General features: G+C 43.5%; 2 protein-coding genes across 8 annotated transcripts in view; one reads left to right on the forward strand and one right to left on the reverse strand.

The window, feature by feature from the left end:
- Positions 1-17,910, reverse strand: part of tango2 (transport and golgi organization 2 homolog (Drosophila)) — a 190,184-nt gene extending 172,274 nt beyond the window's left edge. Inside the window, exon 1 of one of the 2 annotated variants that reach the window (XM_068054657.1) lies at positions 17,822-17,910. The gene's annotated coding sequence lies outside the window, so the exon portion shown is untranslated. Of the gene's footprint in view, positions 1-17,793 lie in introns of both variants that reach the window. The other variant, XM_068054658.1, reaches the window with a different exon arrangement.
- Positions 17,911-18,281: 371 nt separating this feature from the next.
- The window catches only part of arvcfb (ARVCF delta catenin family member b), a 391,994-nt gene continuing 388,740 nt past the window's right edge, over positions 18,282-21,535 (forward strand). For 2 of the 6 annotated variants that reach the window (XM_068054659.1, XM_068054662.1), the window contains exon 1: positions 18,324-18,979. The gene's annotated coding sequence lies outside the window, so the exon portion shown is untranslated. Of the gene's footprint in view, positions 18,980-21,535 lie in introns of all 6 variants that reach the window. The other 4 variants (XM_068054665.1, XM_068054664.1, XM_068054661.1 and 1 more) reach the window with 3 other exon arrangements.

Raw genomic sequence — 21,535 nt, forward strand, 5'->3', positions numbered from 1 at the left:
GAAGCTTATTCGAGTAATTTTTGAGGCAATTAGCCGGTAGTTTTGAAGTGAATGGAATTTTGCCTGAGGTGCACAGGATCCCTACTTGGTCTGCAGCTCACCTACTCACAGGAGGCAAGAACACAGCAGGAGGTTGGAGCGCCTCAAGAAGCATATGCAATGTTCACTTTAATAGGACCAAACTGGCAAGCCCCAGACCATCTTCCTGCAAAGGTTTGCAAATGCATGCATTTCACCTGCAGACGGATCCACCGAATAGTGTTGATTATTGAGATTGGCTGCCAGTCCCATCTTCAGTACCAGTGCGGCGGAAGATGTCTGTGCATGGGCTCTTTTAACGCGCGTTGGCCGTTGTACACCAACTACCACACGGTCCCAGTGAAGCAAGGTCTTTGTCCAATGGCAGGGATGGCCGAGACGATTGGAGACTAGGCTCTGCTACATGGACAGGGACTAATACATACACATGGCCTGCATGTCCAGCTAGCGAGCCTGGATGCAGGCCGTGTGGACCAGTGTCAGGGTGCTCATGAAGAGGTAACTGAAAGCCTACTCCAAAAGCTCCTATGACAAGGGCTCCCTGGGACCCCTCATGAAGCTGGTGGGAACAGGCTACCCAGGAGGGCATAGGAAACACTACAAGGATGTCCTTAAAGCCTCCCTGAAAAAATGAGACCTCTCCACTGATTCATGAGAATCTCTTGCCCAAGACCGCCCACAATGGAGAAGAAGCATCCGCGAAGGTACCAGCCAGTTCAGACAACATCGACATGCCCAGGCAGCGACCAAGTGAAAACAGTGGACGAAGCATTTGGAAACTGAAGCATCCTATTCACTCACCTCACCAAACACCACATGCCCCACCTGTGGCAGAGTGTGCGGATGCAGAATTCGACTATTCAGTCACCTAAGGACCCACAACGTTGAAGTGGAAGAAAGTCATCCTCATTCCCGAGGGACTGCCTAAGAAGGTGATCAGTGTGGTCCTATCCTGCTCCACTCACTTCAGGAGCACACATTGTTCAGAGTGGGGTCGCCCTTCACTTCGGGCACTCCGAGTGGCACTCCCGTGCCCTCAGGACGTCCTTAATTGGACAGCGAACGCAGAGGCAGCCTACTAGTTGACCGCCTACTGTAAAACTAAGCCTGCGGGCACGGAGAGGCAGTGATTGGGTTCAGCACCTGGAAATGGTTCTGCCTCCTGGTTACTTTCTATCTTGGAAAAATTCAGCCTAATGAAACCCCAAAAAACCTAGGTAAAAGAAAATCAGTAAAAGCCCATTTTTAATATGAATATTGTAAAAAGGCAAGAAAACTAGCAAGGGTAGAGTTTCATCAAAATGTCAATCCACAAAGTTCTTTATTGTTCAGAGGAAAAAGGGAATGGATGCCAACTTATTGAAAAAGGGTTAAGAGAAGAGATTGAAGGCTTGGCAGAAAAGATGGGTTTTCAGAAGGATTTTAAAGACAGAAAGGGAACTGGAGAGGCAAATGGCGACCCAAATGTTGGGCAGAGATGACTGGTTGACTCTCAAATAAAAGTGCACAGAATTGCTCCTGCTTTTGTCTATGAAGTACAACAGGCTGATTCGGTGAGAAGTGACAAATAATGATAACAAATAAACTTTTGCTTTCTTCTAGTGGACTGGAAACAGCTACTTGAAGGTAAATCAGTGTCAGAGCAGTGGGAGACACTCAAAGGGGAGATTCAAGGGGTTCACAGTAAACATGGTCCCACAAAGTAAAAAGGTGAGACGGCCAAATCTACAGCCCCATGGTTGTTGTTACGACCAGGTGAGCAATGTGTCTAGGGATCTCTTGCTGTCTTCACCTGGTCTTATTGTAACAGGGTTTAATTTTAAACACACTGTTTTGAGCTCCCCTTTTTGTGAATCCGTGTTCACAGTTTCCAATTATCAGGCAAATAACGGAGCACAAACAGGCTTTCTTAGGTTTAAAGCAGAAAGATGAAATTTATTAAACCTTATCTTAATTCTAATACGGTTCACACCTGCGGATATATGATGCGCTCACGCTAGCATGCACACGCGATATGAACATGCAAGATAGGACAGAAAAGAATAGAAGAGATAAGTAGAACAGTTGGAGGCAATATCTTGTTACTGTTTCTCGAGCTCGCTGTAGTCCTTGATTGTAGTTATATTTTTGCATTTCGTTGGGGCCCAGTAATCGTCTTAAAAATCTGCTCACGTGGCAAGCCTGTTTCTCTTTGAGTTTCACGTGTCTTCAATGGTTTCAGTTCCCTGAGAGATAGGCAGGCAGACAGGAGACACTGCAAGTCTTGTTTCAGTTCCAGGAGGGATGTTACTCCATGAACACACGGCTTTGTCTCTGCCTCAAAACCCTTTGTCTGGGAGTTCAAACTCAAAAAACTCCCAGGGTGCTCAGCAGGTTAGTCATGTGACTAGTTCCTTATATGGAACATTCTCTTCACATCCCTTGTTGGAGGCTCAAATTTCTCTGCCCCAGCCAGCTAGCCATGTGACTAAACTAGTCTGACCACTCCTGAGTATTGGAGAGCCACTGCAGAGTCTCCATTGTTTCAACGTTGTCTGTTACCATGGAAATGTCTTTCCAATCAGAGATTGCAATTTTTAAAGTTTAATGTTCATTTGGGTGAAATAATGTGTGCCTCAGTCTTGGTAGGTGGGGGTTTGCCTGACAATGTCAAGGAGCTTAGAGAGTAAGATAAGGCAGAAAAGGAAAGTTTATGTCCAACACCGAGATCTCAATACTACAAAAAGCTGAGAGGAGTGAAATCAAAAAGGCAAATTAGGAAAGCAAAGAGAGGGCATGAAAGAATATTGGCAAGCAAAATCAAGGTGAACCCAAAGATGTTTTGATCTTCTTCTTAGGCATTAAGAGCAAGAGGATAACTAAGGAGAGAGTAGGGCCCAGGGGCAGAAGATGTTGGTATGGTTCTTCATAAATACTTTGCGTCTGTCTTCACAAAAGAAGGGGAACAGTGCAGATATTGTAGTTAAGGAGGAGGAGTGTGAAGTATTGGATGTGACAAACATAGGGAGAGAGGAAGTATTAATGGGATTAGCATCCTTGAAAGTGGATAAATCACCAGAGCCAGATGAAATCAATCCTTGGTTGTTAAAAGAAACAAGAGAGGAAATAGTAGAAGGTCTGACCATCATTTTCCAGTCCTCACTGGATACAGGTGTGGTGCCAGAGGATTGGAGAACTGCTAACGTTGTACCTCTGTTTAAAAAAGGAGTGAGGGATAGAGCGAATAATTACAGGCCAGTCACTCTGACCTCAGTACTGAGCAAATTATTGGAGTCTATTCTGAGAGACAGGTTAAACTGTCACTTAGAAAGGCACAGGTTAATCAAGGATAGTCAGCATGGATTTGTTCAGGGAAGATCTTGTTTGACCAACTTGATCGAATTTTTTGAAGTAGTAACAAGGAGGATAGATGAGGGTAGTGTAGTTGATGTGGTCTATATAGATTTTAGCAAGGCTTTTGACAAGGTCCCACATGACAGACTGGTTTAAAAAACTAAAATCCAATGGGATTCAGGAAAATGCAGCAAGGTGGATACAAAATTGGCTCGGTGGCAGGAAACAAAGGGTAACTGTTGACAGCTGTTTTAGCGACTGGAGGGCTGTTTCCAGTGAGGTTCTGCAGGACTCAGTACTGGGTCACCTGCTTTTTGTGGTATATATTAATGATTTGGACGTAAATGGAGGGGGCACGATCAAGAAGTTTGCAGACGACACAAAGATTGGCCGTGTGGTAGATGGCAAGGAGGATTGCTGTAGGCTGCAGAAAGATACCGATGGTCTGGCCAGATGGGCAGAAAAGTGGCAAATGGAATTCAACCTGGAGAAATATGAGGTGATGCATTTGGGGAGGTCAAACAAGGCAAAGGAATACACGATTAATAGGAAAATACTGAGAAGTGTAGAGGAAGTGAGGGACCTTGGAGTGAATGTCCACAGATCCCTTAAGGTAGCAGGTCAGGTCGATAAGGTGGTTAAGAAGGCATGTGGAATCCTTTCCTTTATTAGCCGAGGTATAGAACATAAAAGCAGGGAGGTTATGCTGGAACTGTATAACTCATTGGTTAGGCCACAACTTGAATACTGTGTGCAGTTCTGGTCACCTCATTACAGAAAGGTTGTAATTGCACTAGAGAGGGTACAGAGGAGATTTACGAGGATGCTGCCAGGACTGGAAAAATGCAGCTATGAGGAAAGATTGGATAGGCTGGGGTTGTTCTCCTTGGAACAGAGAAGGCTGAAGGGAGATCTGATTGAAATGTACAAAATTTTGAGGGCCCTGGTTATAGTGGAGGTGAAGAGTCTATTCACCTTAGCAAAGAGGTCGGTGACGAGGGGGCATAGATTTAAAGTGACTGGTAGAAAAATTAGAGGGGAGATGAGGAAAAACCTTTTCACCCAGAGGGTGGTGGGGGTCTGGAACTCACTGCCTGAAAGGGTAGTTGAGGCAGAAACACTCAACTCATTCAAAAGGAGTCTGGATATGCACCTCAAGTGCTGTAATCTGCAGGGCTAAGGACCAAATGCTGGAATGTGGGATTAGAATAGGTGGATTATTTTTCAGCCGGCACAGACACAATGAGCCAAGTGGCCTCTTTCTAAGCCTTAAACTTTCTTTGATCCTATGATTTTTTTCTAATGCTATGACAGCAACATAGCCTTTCACATTTAAGGACACGAGGGGTCGCAATCAGTTTAGTCACCAGCATTTCAGTAAAGCATAATGGTGTCTTTGAAATCTTTCCAATATGCTCAGTTGAAATATGGGGAAAAGGCAGCAGTATAGTTATAAATATTGCCTTACCCAACTACAGTTGTGTTGGAGACAGCATTTTGAACTAAATCACATTGGAGTGCATCACTGGTGGTTACAGGCCTGTCACTGGTGGTGGTTCCAGTAACAGCAATTTGAAGTGACGGTTTAAAGCAGCATGTAAGCACACTGCATGACTTTAGAGGAATGTTGGTTCATGTCCAGTTTTTCCTTTTAGCTTGCCAATCTATATTCCAATTAAAATATTTTAAACACTTTTACGGCCACGATGTTTTTTAATGCTATTGTTGTCATGCTAGGAAAACCAAGAGAGGAGGGATAACTATGTCCCTAAAGTCTCTGCTCTGGATCAGGAGATCATTGAGGTAGATTCACGTAATATGAAGATAATGAAGCTGTTGGACTTTGGCAGCTGGTCCAATCTGCAGGTCACATGGCCTACAATGGGAATGGCCTCCAGGACCCCAAAAATCTAAAAATATGGTTAGTACCAAACTACCATAAAATTTTTTGGCCCATTTTTCTGACCTGTTGATTTTTCCTCACCTCTGCTGGAATCCTCCAGTCTTCCTTGTGGCAATAGGTGGCACTATGCTGCCACAAGCAAGCTATCCTAACTTACTTATTCAAGCTAAGTGGCACTGCGCTTCACTTTATGTCACCTCGGAGGCAGGCTCCAGTTCAGCTCCTGGAGTTCCATTGCCAGATTCAAGTCAACGGGAACCAGCTTTAAGGGCCATAAGTGCTTTAAAAATATGAAAAGTTACGAGTGCTTAAAAAAAAAACTTACTTCTTGCTCAGTATTGCAATCCAGCTTTTCAGGCTGCAGGAGATGGGTTCCGCTTTGTTTGGGAAACTCATCGTGCTGCCTATTCTCTGCCACTAGCTGCTGGACCATCCCCTCAGCAACCCTCCCTCCCAATTCAGGACCCCCGCCCCCGACCTCTCACTACACTCCTTCAATTTGCAGGGTTGTACAACTTCCTGATCCCAGCCCCTGTGCTGATAAGTATTGGTTCCTGCTGTGAGTGGAACAAATTTAAATTCCTTAAGCACTTTAAAACTATTAATAATTAATTAAATCTCTCCAAATGCATTAGTATTTTGGAGCCATTTCACTCACAACTGGAAGCAGCTTTTAGTTAAGTGGGTCAGGTGAATATTCCCTATCGTTCTCCCCATAGAAGGTCCTGTATTATTTAACTCTAGTTTTCCCTGTTGAACTGAAACAGGCTTTGATAATGGAAATGCCTTAAAAAGATTTTTAATTCTTCCACAGAAACAAGCTGAAGGTTTGTGCTTCAGTCCTTTTAACCCCTGCATTCCATCCACACAACCCATGATTTCCCCCACAATCCCATTCTTGATTACTCCCACGATCTCTACTCCCACTTTACACCCATGTCCTCATCCAACTTTAGTGCCTCCTCTTGGCTCTCACTGTTCCTGCTCTGAAAGTCTGTGCCTTTCTGCCCAATCAGTCTTACTATCTCCTTTTGCTCCATCTGCCAATGTGGCTGTACCTTCTATCCTTCTCTCCGGTCTCATCATCCTGAACACTCATGCTTTTATCTTTCTTGCTCCCTCTGAACACATCGAAATCAGAAGCCATGTCATTTCCCCACTCACTCTTACCAACTCCTACCCACCTCTTCACCGAATACCTCTGCTTGTCCTGACCACCTCTGACTGCCTCTCCGTACTCTTGTGTCAACTAGGACTTCTCCCACTTTGAGCACCCATCTGTTACCAAACCCCCACCCCACAAAAGCTCAATTTTCACTGTTGCTGCATCTCACCACTCCCAATCCAACTACCAATACCGTCCCCGACACTCTCCACTCCATACTAAACTCACCCATTAGCACTCACTTGCCACCAACCTCTCTATACCTGCAATTCTTTCATTCTCCTCCCTCCTATGTTTTATACCTCCCTAACACTGAACACACACTCAATGCTTCCTCTTTCGCCAACCACACATTAAACTTCATAAACTCCAACGTGACCCAATTGCCTTTGAAAACAAATCTATTCCAATTAAATGTTGTATATCAGAATTTCTGATGCAACACTCCCAGCACAGTGCTTTGTCAAGGGAGCATTATTTGAAAAAAAGACCTGAAGGTTACTGCATCCAATTCATGCTTCACCTAATTTGCTGCTCAATGAAATTAAATCAGTGGAAAATCAGGCAAGCCACGAGTGCTGAATTTAATGTCTAAATGTTCCAAATAATTCTCCAGTTGCAAACACCTGCTCTGATGTTTTTCAATCCACCTGCGAAAAAACAGAATCCATCAGCAGCAAGCATTCAAGCATTCCCCCACAGAAAATGTCCTCTCACCTTACTGCAGTGATTACAGCAGTATGCACCCAAACACTAAGATGAATATCTGAGAACAGCTGAAACTTTTTTTATGACAGCATGAATGATTACAGCACGAGGAATGGAGCTCATAGTGCTCCCATAGTCCAACCCTTCAACATGCAGTAAAATGTGCCACAGCACCCCACAATAAAATGTCTTTGCTTCAGTCAACATATTCCATGGCCATTCTCTTTCCCCCCCCCACCCACCAAATATCAAAACCCCCCTCCCCATTGACAACTTTAGATGGCCGAACCACCACCGCACCCCCCACCCACTTCCCAGTAAGTGTCTTTTGCTGACCAGCCTCTCCTCCACTGAGCAGAACCTTGAACTCTAATTAAGAGTGTGAACTGCTCCCCTTTACTGAGCAAATGAACTGAAAACATTCCCCCTCCCATTGGGATGGAAACCTGTGCCTGGTGGTGGGAAGAGCAGCTCACATGCCTCTGTAGTAGTTTCCTGTCATTACTTCTCGGCCAACATCACCATCCCCAGTCTCTCTCCACTCCCCTCTCCTCCATCATTCACCTTATCCTGTGGTCCCCGCATTTTAATATTCTTCCACACGCTTACTTCTTCTCTACTCTCTGTTCCCTTTCCCTCTTCTATCCTGTCCCCACCCTCTTTCCTTTCATTCTCCTCTCCATCCCTCTCTTCCATCCCAATCCACTTCACTCCTGTCCAAATCCTTCTGCCTTCCTCTCTGTTCCCTCATTAGCAATGCCACAGAAGATTAACTAGTGCATCAGAAAAACAAATGTTATGCTTACGTGAGGCTACCATGCAATTCCTGTAAATGGAACACCTACTTCCAAAAAAGACTTTTGGGATGTGGCAAAGGTGAATTGATTGGTTTGCCCTTGTTGTCTTGACAACTGAGTACCATGCTTGGCAACCTCAGAGGGCATTAGATGTCAACTGTATAGCGCGAGGCTGGAATTTTGTGTACGTTAAATTTATTTGGAGTGGCAGGTTTCCTTCCATGAAGGAAATTCGTGAACCAGATGGGTTTTCACAACAATCCTGCAGCTTTCATGAATATTTTATTTCTCGTGTCAGTCCACAATTCTGATGATTTATTGAACTCAATTTCTCAACTTGCTGTGGTTAGATAAAATTTGAAATCCAGAAAAAAACTTGCATTGCTTTACAGACTTTCAAGATTTCAAGTCACCTCACAGCCCATGTAATACCTTTGAAGTGCAGTCACTTATCACACAAGGAACTGCTGCAGTTAATTTGCACCACAGAAAGGTCCCATAAACAGCAGAGATAAATGACCATATAATCTGTTTCGGAGTGACTTTTGTCAATGAATCAGAAATACATTTTGGCCAAATTTTGCGACTTTTTGCATGGGCAGTTATGTTTACATACGGTGATGTCATCAGGCATGATCCTTTCTTTTACAGACCTCAGCAGGCTCAGTTTGCACATGTGAAAATCATCCAGTTTTCTGGTGCATGTGCAATTCCATCTTATGTGGTGACATTTTCTGCCACATAGATATCTTCCCTTTCATGATGACATCAAATGTGCACATACATGAATTCATTTAGCATGATCTTCAAACACTTCCAGTTGCATTGTCCACTCAGGGAGTCTTTGAAGCAAGAAAAGTGTATAAAATTGCTTTAAATGTGAGTGCTTAAGCATTTCCTACCACTTATTGTGCTTATTTACCTACCCTCTATTGTATTTATTTTCTGAATTTTTGATGCTATTTGAGAGGTAACATGGCTCTGGGACTGGTGTACTCCTTTGTTGTGAATCGGAATCCTTGCCATTCTTTGCCCTTTCTCCCCCAATTTCCTCTTCTCCCTTCCACTGTCGAAGTTCCTACGCCTCTAATAATGGGTGTATTTTAGCCAAATGACAAGTTCAAGTTTAATATTATTTGTGCCTTCCCCCAAGCATGCTTAAATCTGTACTTTCTGCCATTAAGTTTATGTGACTCTGTACTACTGGTTTATCAGCTTTATTTTGCTACAGTATGTTTCATGGTCAGAAATTGATGGTCCTGTACTGTAGTCCATTTCTCTGCTGCATCTGGATTTTATAGTGACCTCCAAATTCTGCACAGCACACACATCTTTCACATGCCAGCTATTCAACTGCGACAGGCCCATCACCCAAACAAATTGCACTGCACTCACTGACAAACTTCCCTTCCTCTTTCAGGATAAGGTGGCCCATAATGAACGATGACAGCAGCAGCTAACAGGCAGGAGGCAGGCTTACCACCATGGAGGAGACAGTGCTGGAAATAATTATAGCAGCCATTACTGAGGCCAGTGATGCAACGGAGCCAAATTTTGCATCCTGAGTGTTGAGCAGGAGTCACAGCCGCCTGATGTCTCGTCCAAAGTACTAACTCCATGCCCAGCTCATGCAGCTTCCAGCTGTGGGGCTGGAGTTCTGCAATGTGGATGGTAGGAGATTCTGAGGGAAGTAACAGGGATGCCACTGCCCTGCTAGTGATGGAAAGCATATCATCAAGCAACGGTTGCCATCCATTAACCAGTTCCTTCCATGTTGCCACCGCATATCGATAAAATCAAGCACTACACAGAATGCAATGAATGGATCAGTCGTTTCAGCCTACACATGGATCCCACCCCCAGGATTCAAGGCAGAGGACACCCTCTAGCAGGGCCCTAGACAAGGACAGCAGATCAGGGCAGCACAATCCCACTCTCGGAGGCTGTGCACTACAAGTACCTCCAAAAAAAGAATAATAGTGTCTCATTGCAATTTATTTTCCAGATGCCTTGCAGCCCATGGCAAATTCATCATCATATTGAACTTGAATGTGACCAAGAACAGGCTGTGTATCATCTCGCACCAGCTACTGTATACTTGCCTTGTCCTAAGCCTGGAACACTTACAGTTTCTGTGCCAGGAAGCAACAACTCAACCAGGATGAGATTCAGGAAGTGGAAGAGTTGGTCTACACTTTTCATTTGGAGTCATGCAGAAGACAGAACTTGTTTTATAAAGCACCTTTCAGAACTGGATAGGGTTTTTGGGGCATAGATTTAAGGTAAGGGCAGGAGGTTTAGAGGAGAGTTGAGGGAAAATGTTTTCACCCAGAGGGTGGTTAGAATCTGAAACACACTGCCTGAAGGGTTGGTAGAGGCAGGAACACTTACGACATTCAAGTATTTAGATGAGCACTTGAAACGCCATAACATACAAGGCTACGGGCCAAGTGTGGGGAAATGGGATTAGTTAGGACGGGTGCTTGATGGTCGGTGCAGGCACGTTGGGCTCAAGGGCCTGTTTCTGTGCTGTAAAACTTTATGACTCGAACCTCTGGACATCCCAAAGCACCTCACATCCAACTGAGCTAACAGTGTAGTCACTATTTTAACAGGGTATTTTAAAATGTTTTATTTTATCATGGCTGTAATGTAGGGAATGCATCTATCTTTTGGATAGTGGTAATTAGATGAACATCTGCCAACCTATTCTCAAAGTACAATTCTGCTGCTGTTGATGGCCCACAGCGCCTCATGGATGCCCAGTTTTGCATTGTTAGAACTGTTCGAAATCTATCCCATTTAGTACGGTGGTAGTGCCCCATAACACGATGGAGGCTTACCTCAATATGAAGATGGGATTTCGTCTCCACAAGGACTATGTGGTGGTCACTCCTACTAATACGGTCATGAACAGATGCATCTGCAGCAGGTAGACTGGTGAGGACAATGTCAAGTATATTTTTCCCTCTTGTTGGTTTCCTCACCACCTGCAGCAGACCCAGTCTAACAGATATGTCCTTTAACACTCAGCCAGCTCAGGTCAGTAGTGGAGCGACCAAGCCACTCTTGGTGGGAGACTTCAATGTCCATCACCCAGAGTACATTCTGCACCCTTGCCACCTTCAGTGCATCCTCCAATTGCTGTTCAACATGGAGAAATACTGATCATCAGCTGAGGGGGGCAGTAGGTGGTAATCAGTTTGCAACTCTTGATTTATATATTCAGTTTTCATATTCACTTTCAATTCTGAGATAATACTGAGGAAATGCAGCTGTTGTAATCAATTAGAATGCATTACAAAAAACTCACTGATGCTCTCTTTGGTTTTAGCCAGCACCATTTGGCTCCAGACCACATTACAGCCTTGATCAAGACATGGAGACAAGTTGAATTCTGCAGTTAAGGTGAGAGTGCCAGCCCCCAACATCAAGCAAACATCTAACCAGTGCAGTCCCAAGGAGCCCCTTGTTAAACTGAAGTCACTGGTACAGGGGTGAGGGGAACTCTCCTGTGGCTGGCACAAAGCAAGATGATTGTGGTTGTTGGGTGCAATCATCTCAACCACAGGACATAACTGGAGGAGTTCCTCAGTCAGCGTCCTCAGCCCAATTATCTTCAGCTGATTCCTCAAATGACTTTCTCCCTACCAGAAGGTCAGAGTTGCACTGTTCGCTGATGATTTCACAGTATCCAGCTACATTTGCAATTCCTCATATAATGAAGTAGGCCATGCCCTTATTTTTCAAGGCCTGGATAAATTTCCCCTACATTGTCCTTCAAACACTCCCAGGGTAGGTACATAACAGGAATGGACAACAGGCCAGCATTGGAGGAGCAGGGACATCTCAAAGGCTTGTAGGGTGGAGTACTGTACGTAACAAGACAAGATGGAGATCCCTGCACTGACCAGAGACAGCCCTGCTTGGGCCACTGATGATGCAAGAGAAGGATGAGGAGCAGTAGGATGTATGGGACACTGTTGCCCTGACCTGCAGATGCTGCTGGTGGTACACAAGGTTCAATGGGCATAGCACAGGATTACAGGCAATGGAAGACAAGCTCACGCACGCCCACTGTGACTGTCGTGGCCCCACTGAGCATGAATGGTACCAATCTGTCTGACTCCAACCCTTGCCACTCCAGGAGGGGGCTGCTCATTTTGGGTCCTGGTCACCACGTATCAATACCAACACCATTCCCCACTTGGGGAGAGGGGATGGTGAGGGTGGAGAGCACAGTGACCAGCCCTTTCCCACACCCCTCGATCCTAGATTCTCAGAGGATCCTGCATAGACATTGCCCCCTACCCCTGGCACTCGCCCGACACAGAACAACCTCACTTCTTGGCTCATTCTTCTCACACCTGCACCCAGCTGTCAGTCAGTCCTGCAGCAGCACGCCCTCGCATCTTGCTGACTGATTCTGGAGTGATTGGGGTGGGTGGATCGGCGGCCCCGGTCTGTTTTTGATCATTACTCTACTGGGGACAACTGCACCACCACTTTTACATCGCAGGATGCATGCACGGCTTGCAAGATGCTCAATATGATGTCACAGAAACGTAACTGGAACTGTGCTTAGGTGAGAAGTTTGATCCTGCCGTTCTGTCATCAAGCAGATGCAGCCAGTTTTCGTGATGTTGGTTGAGAGAGAAATGTTGGCCAGGATACTGGAAGAATATCCACACTCTTACTTGGAAAAGTGGCACAGGATACTCTACATTCACTCGAGAAGGCAGACAGATCCTTGGTTTGACATTTCATCCGAAAGACGGGTCTTCCAACAGTGCAAGCGTCAGTCTATGAGGTGGGGCATGAACCAACAACCTTTTGACCAAGGCAAAAACACTGAGTCAAGGCTGACAGTACTGTAGCCACTACACTACTGTACTTCCTGTAACTTCTCTGTTGCACTTCTCACTCACGCTTAATAAATAGAGGCAAAGTACAAAAGCAAGAAAGTTATGCTAAACCTTTAGAAATCACTGGTTAGATCCCAGCTGGAGTACTGTGTTCAATTTAGGCCACTACACTCGGAAGGATGCTAATTGCTAATGTTGTCCCCTTGTTTAAGAAGGGTAGAAGGGATAATCCAGGTAATTATAGACCGGTGAGCCTGACGTCAGTGGTAGGGAAGCTGCTGGAGAAGATACTGAGGGATAGGATCTATTCCCATTTGGAAGAAAATGGGCTCATCAGTGATAGGCAACATGGTTTTGTACAGGGAAGGTCATGTCTTACCAACTTAATAGAATTCTTTGAGGAAGTGACAAAGTTGATTGATGAGGGAAGGGCTGTCGATGTCATATACATGGACTTCAGTAAGGCGTTTGATAAGGTTCCCCATGGCAGGCTGATGGAGAAAGTGAAGGCGCTTGGGGTCCAAGGTGTACTCGCTCGATGGATAAAGAACTGGCTGGGCAACAGGAGACAGAGAGTAGCAGTAGAAGGGAGTTTCTCAAAATGGAGACGTGTGACCAGTGGTGTTCCACAGGGATCCGTGCTGGGACCACTGTTGTTTGTGATATACATTAATGATTTGGAGGAAAGTATAGGTGGACTGATTAGCAAATTTGCAGACGACACTAAGATTGGTGGAGTAGCAGATAGTGAAGGGGACTGTCAGAGAATACAGCAGAATATAGATAGATTGGAGAGTTGGGCAGAGAAATGGCAGATGGAGTTCAATCAGGGCAAATGCGAGGTGATGCATTTTGGAAGATCCAATTCAAGAGTGAACTATACAGTAAATGGAAAAGTCCTGGGGAAAATTGATGTCCAGAGAGATTTGGGTGTTCAGGTCCACTGTTCCCTGAAGGTGGCAACGCAGGTAAATAGAGTGGTCAAGAAGGCATACGGCATGCTTTCCTTCATCGGACGGGGCATTGAGTACAAGAGTTGGCATGTCATGTTACAGTTGTATAGGACTTTGGTTCGGCCACATTTGGAATACTGCGTACAGTTCTGGTCGCCACATTATCAAAAGGATGTGGATGCTTTGGAGAGGGTGCAGAGGAGGTTCACCAGGATGTTGCCTGGTATGGAGGGCGCTAGCTATGAAGAGAGGTTGAGCAGATTAGGATTATTTTCATTAGAAAGACGGAGGTTGAGGGGGGACCTGATTGAGGTGTACAAAATCATGAGAGGTATAGACAGGGTGGATAGCAAGAGGCTTTCAATTACTAGAGGACACGAGTTCAAAGTGAAAGGGGAAAAGTTTAGGGGGGATATGCGTGGAAAGTTCTTTACGCAGAGGGTGGTGGGCACCTGGAACGCATTGCCAGCGGAGGTGGTAGATGCGGGCACGATGGATTCTTTTAAGATGTATCTAGACAGATACATGAATGGGCAGGAAGAAAAGAGATACAGAACCTTAGAAAATAGGCGACATGTTTAGAGAGAGGATCTGGATCGGCGCAGGCTTGGAGGGCCGAAGGGCCTGTTCCTGTGCTGTAATTATCTTTGTTCTTTGATGTTAAAGCCTTGGAAAGGGTGCCGAAGAGATTTACTAGAATGATACCAGGGATGAGGGACTTCAGCTATGTGGAGAACCTGGAGAAGCTAGGATTGTTCTACTTAAAGCAGAAGTTGAAAGAATATTTAATAAAGATGTTCAAAATCATGAAGGGTATTGATAGAGTAAATGAGGAGAAACTGTTTCCAGTAGCAGAAGGGTCAATAACCAGAGGACACATATTAAAGGTGATTGACAAAAGAACCAAAACAGTGACCAAGGAAATTTATTTATGTAAACATAGCAAGTTGTTATGATCTGGAATGCACACACTGAAAGCAGATTAGACAGTGACATTCACAAGAGAATTAAATAAATGCTTGAAGAAAAAACAACAGGGCAATGGGGAAAGAGCAGCGGAGAGGGATTAATTGGATAGAGCTACCAAAGAGCTGACAGAGGCACAACAGGCCGAATGACCTCCTTCTGTGCTGTATCATTGTATGATTCTATGAATAAATTTGTCTTGGTGTCAAATTATGTCTGATAATGCTCCTGTGAAGCACCTCGAGACATTTTACTACGTTACAGGTATAAAAAATTAGAGTTGTTGTTATTGTCCAACATGGTTGCGGCTCAGTCAAAATTTCATCCCCAGACACTTGCTCAGGCTGAACCGCACCATGTGAAACTTTACAGTCTTCTTGGATCCTGAGCGGAGCTTCAGATTCACATCTGATCCATCACTAAGAGTGGTTACTCCAACCTGTGCAACACTGCCTGTCTCTGCTTCTACTTCAGTGTCATTTCCATCAAATTTCTCAACTATGCTTTTGTCAGAACTAGATTTATTTCCCCAATGTGTTCCTTGCTGACCTCCCATTCCTCATTCTACATAAACTTCAAAAGAGAGCAGTCCAGTACATCCTGCTTATTCATTAATCACGTCCTCGGTGACCTACTGTAACCCAAAATGTTACAATTAAAATCCTGCTACTCTACTTTAAATCTTTTCATGGCCTTAACTTACCCTATCTCTACAACTTCCTCCAGCTTTATATCCTTGTGACCACAACCTTATGCAGATCCCTCCCTCCATTTCTGAACTTTCTTTGATGCAAGAACATGAACTAGGAAGTTCCAAACAGCTGCAAAATGATGGAAATGTTACTCAACAATTAGGATTAATTTAACTCAAAATGCTTATTGAATCACTTCCAATAGGGAGTGCCTGAATAGTTATCTTCAAAGAATAGGCTATCTTAAATATTTCACCTTTGTAGCCAACCATTGCACCCTACATTACCTTAGAACACCATTGATAGATCAGCTAGCATGTTCCTTCATCACTGCTAGGTCAAAATCCTGACACTCCCAAACAGAGTTGTGAGAGTAGCTTCAGCACACAGGCTGCAGCAGTTCAAGATGGCAGTTCACAATCACCCTCTCAAGGGCAATAACGATGGGCAATAAATGCTAGCCTTACCCGTGATACACATGTCTTGTGAATGAATTAAAAAACTATACAAATATGGAAAAAATTATCTTTGATCCTCATGTGTATCAATATAATATGACTGTTTGCAAGGTTTTTGCATCATGATGCACACAAGATTTACCAGAAACAGCGATAGCTCTAAAAGGCAATATGCATGGCAATTACCACAGCTTTTCTAAATTTCTTCTTCAAACAATATCCAGAAATAAACAATAAATTTAAAAAAATCTGTTTTTCTGTCCTGACTAAGCATGTGCTATACTTGAAAGACACATTTCCTCAGTCATAAATGAGTCATTTCAACCTAACAGCAACATAAACAACACACCAAGGCTCCTTAGACAGCACCTTCCAAACCCATGACCTCTACCACCTAGGACAAGGGTAGCAATTGCATGGCAACACCACGACCTGCAAGTTCCCCTCCAAACCACACACCATCCTGATTTGGAACTTTTAAAAAAATTTATAGATACAGCACTGAAACAGGCCCTTCGGCCCACCGAGTCTGTGCCGACAAACAACCACCCATTTATACTAATCTTACATTAATCCCATATTCCCTACCACATCTCCACCATTCTCCTACCACCTACCTACACTAGGGGCAATTTACAATGGCCAATTTACCTATCAACCTGCAAGTCTTTGGCTGTGGGAGGAAACTGGAGCACCCGGCGGAAACCCACGCGGTCACAGGGAGAACTTACAAACTCCACACAGGCAGTACCCAGAACTGAACCCGGGTCGCTGGAGCTGTGAGGCTGCGGTGCTAACCACTGCGCCACCCACTGGGTTCTTTTAGATGATCAAGGTCACAGGTTTGGACGGTCTTGTATATTCTTAGATCTTATATGATTATGAGTAAATTGCTTGTTGTTATAACAGAAATATTAACACAAGTGTATGGTGGTGCAATTAGACAGTTACATCATCTAACTACCAATTGTATTAGAAGCTTATGAAAGAAAACAGAAGAGCCACATTAACAATCACATGGCAAGTTACTAGTACAGTACATATTACACTTATTGCAACACAAATGTTCTCAGCATCTAATATGACAACACAAAGACAGATAGCTTACCCAAAAAATGAAATGAAATTTCTTTGAATAACCTGCTGTTATTAGTATGAGTACCTGGATTAAAATGAGGCCTAACAACACTTTGACATTTAACGAGAGATTCATTCATAAATTTTTTGAAAGCCCATCACAAATGTAGGGTGTTCAAGTAGTTACTGGATTATATCTTGCAAAGACGTTAATTGCTTGTTCTGTATTAAATTAGAATCGATAGAAAGCTTTCAGGGCTGCAATGAATGCTGGGATAGTCTGACCTCCATAGCTGCATTTTACTATCCAGGAAAAGAAAACAAAAATAAACAAACACTCATGCAAGGGCATCAACGTTCTTTTACAAAAGTGAATAGAACCAATATTTTGCATTTCGACACAAATATAGATAGAAGTGACAAACTGCGTCTGTAATGTTCCCACATTACTTTAATCATAAGGATTGACAGCTTTGGCCAACGGAAGTACAGTCAAACACTTCTCTGGCCAACTGCCAGCTTTCACAAAAGTAAAGTAAGCAGTATAAAAACACAAGGAGAGATATTTATGGTGCCATTTCAATTAATCAAACTTGTTTTGAAGCCTACATATTAACAAAACACATGAAGGAAACTCTAATAATGTTTTATACTATATGACCTTGAATTAACTGCCAAAATGAGGTGTGGGAGAAGGTGTCTGGGCCCAATGAAGATTGATTTCCAATTTGCAAGTTGTCAGGGTGATTTCAGCAGAACACAAAGTACAAGCTTTGTAATGACAATTTTTGATAACTGGTGATTAATGCCGATAATACAATTTAAAAAGTTACTCACTGTTTCCTTGGATACTGAGAACACTTGCCTTATCAACTTGTCCATAAATCCCGCTGATAATTCTCTTCGCACTGCAGCCCCTCCAACAACAATCAATCCTATTGGCGCAAAGCGCTTCACAAGTGGTCAAACACCCAGCCACCTCTTATAATGATTGGACTATATTTATCCAATCCGTTTTGCTATTGGCTGATAGGCACGTCGATCAAATTGAGTACCACATTTCGATTGGTCCATCCTCCAAGGGGCGGAGAAAATTAAAGGACTTGCCTCTCGCTATATGTGACTGGCTAATAAACAACAAAAGGATTCGATGTGTCTGATTGCTCAATCCGTAAGTCAATCATCTAACAGCACCCGCAAATGACTATCAGTGATTGGTTGTTTGCAGTGTCAATCACTATGGCTTCACGGTTTATTGGGTAAAGGCAGTGTCAATCTGTTGAGCTCGATTTGTGATTGGTGAACGCCTGGGATGAAGGGCGTGATTGGAGGCGGTGTCGGCGTCGTGTGGTTCGGTGTTGGAGGAGCCGTGCGGATTCGGGTTGTTCTCCGCTACAGGAGGAGGAGAAGGTGCGGGTGAAGCAGCTGTTTCACTGGCTGTGATTTACAGCCGCCTGTCTGCTTGTCGTTCCTTTTAAATTTTATCCAGCTTTTTTCTTCCTCTCCCTTCTTTCTGTTCATTGAATTTACTTCAGATCGAGACCTATCCCCCTCCCCCACTCTCTCCTCCAGGTACCGTAATCGGGGGAGAAGTGGCCTGAGGGCAAACTGTGCAGCAGGTTTGTTTTAAAGAGGGACGGAAAAACCCTTTTCAGATATATTCTTTTCAGAAAGGGGGCAAAAGAGGGACCTCGGACTCCGCTATTTTTTCCGCGCGTGTCTTCACCCCCCCCCCCCCCCTTTGACGAAAATAAGGAAGAAAGAAACGAAGTGGAAGATTTTTTTATTGTCTCTTTTATTTCAAAAACGCCGTTAAGTGAGGCCGAAAGCAGCAGCAACAAAAAGAAGGAAGCGGCCGTAACCTTTTCTACTGTTATGCTGAAAGGAGCGGGTTTTGGGGAGGAGAGGTTCGGCACAACTTAAACAAAAGGTGTTGTAATTAATCTGTCTGTCTGGGACTGCTGGCCTGTTCGAGAAGGAAAGAGGAAGGAAACCTCTCCAAAACTAGGAGAATAGAACTGAGGTATGGAATGCAGAACATAATTGATCTCTATTCCCTTTTAATTTCAAGAGAGGATTTTATAAGATGGGGAAACTTGTGTGTCGAACATTTTTTTTATTTTGCATTTTGGGATGAAAGCTTCAAACTGTTGTGCTTTATTTTGTTGCATTGGAATGATCCCCAACTACCTGTTAATGGATTCCTATTTTTGCCTATATTTTTTTTTGCAAGAGTAGAAACAGGGATGAAAAGGAAGAAAAGAGCTCATGATTAAGTGACACTACAGCCCTCATCCGGGCTGGATCCACATAGGATTAAACTTGACACTTCGCCATCCTATTGCTTGTAACCACCTATGTTTTTTTGTATTTCTCAGTTTGGAAATTTTATTTTAACTGTGTTTGGCTTGACTAACGTTTTGGAAACCAACAACGTAAAAATAATGCTGTGCAAGGATGGTATTGGATTCTTTGGAGTGAAGTGGCTGGCACCAGCTATTGCAAGTTTTTTTTAAACATAGCAAATTTTTTGCCGATTTGTTCTGCGGTAGCAAGCTGTGATTTCTAATTTGATACTAAGGATTTTCGTTACAATGTTAAAGGCATAACAAACGGAACTGTTGGGGACTGTGAGTGATATTTTCTGGTGCAGTAGCATCCTATCGTGTTTGTTTTCTCTACCAAGTTCTGGAAGGATTTTTATTTGGGCAGTATATGAAATTTTCGTGTATCAGGAGTACTTAACATTTAATATCCATGGTTCTCATTTTGTTAGAGAATTAAGACGACGTTTAAATTCACCATTGCGATACTGTGTGTTTTTATTAAAATTGACGTTTTAAAAATGTCTTCTGTGGCAACAAGTGGCAATGTTTAAAATTTCTTTTTCGGAGAATACTGCTTAGTTTTTGTAAAAAAAAATTTAAGTGTTACATTCCAGAAATGTGATTGTACATAAGCGTGAACTACAATATTTTACACACTGTTCACAGCTTTCAAGGAAAACTCCGCCTCTGCTATTTTTAGCAAGTATGTCTGGTGGAGTGAGAATTTGTTTGCTGATCGTGGCAGGTGGACACGTTGTAGGTGTGAAGAGACAGAATGTCAGTCTTGGTATAGAACGGATATATATCGGAAATTTGTTAAAAGCAGTGTAAGAATGGTTAAACGTTTAGCGGTCTCGCATATGGAAAGTGAACTGAGCCGCCTATTTCTGCATTTAAAAACCTACCTTGTTGACCAAACTTTTGGTCAGCTGCCCCAAATGCCCCCTCCTGGTCTAAGTGTCAAAGATTATTTGATAACTTTCTTCTGAAGTGCCTTGGGAGCTTTCACTAAGCGCAAGGCACTAAATAAACGCAGGTTGTTCAACTCAATTTATTACCGAAGGGAGTATTTCTGTAAATTTGTTAATGTAATTTGTAAATACAGATTTGGATTTATATAGCGCCTTTCACGATTTCAGGACCTCCCAAAGCTCTTTACAGCCAATGAAGTACTTTTTGACGTGTAGTCACTGTTATATAGGTGAATGTGACGACCAATTTATGCACAACAAGATCCCAAAGGCAGCAATGCAATTGGAAATGGGAGCAAGAGTAGGCCCTTCAGCCCTGTTCCACCATTCAACTGGATCATAGCCGATCAACCTCAATCCCATTTTTTTGCCCTATCCTCATATCCCTTAATATCTAGAAATTTGTCCATTGCTGTCTTGAATGTACTCAGTGACTGAGCCTCCACAGCCCTCTGGGATAGAGAAGTCCAAAGATTCCCTGAGTGGAAAAATTCCTATTCATCTCAGTCCTAAATGGCCTATCTATTCTGAGTGTGTCCCCTGGTTCTAGACACTCCAGCCAGGGGAAACATCCTTCCTGCATCTACCCTGTCGAGCCCTGTCAGAATTTTGTATGCTTGTGAGCTTTTGTATGAATGCGATCATCTCTCTTTCTTCTAAAGTTTTGAATATAGGCCCACTCTCCTCATAGGACAATCCCACCATCCAAGGGGTCAGTCTGATGAACCTTCTTTGCACTCATTCTATGGCAAGTATATACTTCCTTAGATAAGGAGACCAAAACCGGACACAATATTCCAGGTGCTATACACCAAAACTCTATACAATTGCAGCCACACTTCTTTACTCTTGTACTCAAATTCTCTTGCATTAAAAGGCCAGTATATCATTTGCCTTCCTAATTGCTCGCTGCACCTGCATGTTGGCTTTTAGTGACTTAGGAACAAGGGCATCCAGGTCCCTTTGGACATCAACACTTACCAAACTCTCTCTCTTTAAGAAATACTCTGCATTTCTGTTTTTCCTACCGAACTGGATAACTTCATATTTTTCCGCATTATATTCCATTTGCCATGTTTCTGCCCACTCACTTTGCCTGTCTAAATACCCTTGAAGCCTCTTTGCATTCTCCTCACAACTCACATTCACACCTAGTTTTGTGGCATCAAACTTGGAAATATTACATTTGGTCCCCACATCCAAATAATTGATATAGTTTGTGAATAGCTGGGGCCCAAGCACTGATCCTTATGGTACCCTACTAGTCACAGCCTGCATTCC

The sequence above is a fragment of the Heterodontus francisci genome, chromosome 23 (assembly GCF_036365525.1).
Source record: "Heterodontus francisci isolate sHetFra1 chromosome 23, sHetFra1.hap1, whole genome shotgun sequence".
In the NCBI taxonomy this organism is placed as follows: Eukaryota; Metazoa; Chordata; class Chondrichthyes; order Heterodontiformes; family Heterodontidae; genus Heterodontus; species Heterodontus francisci.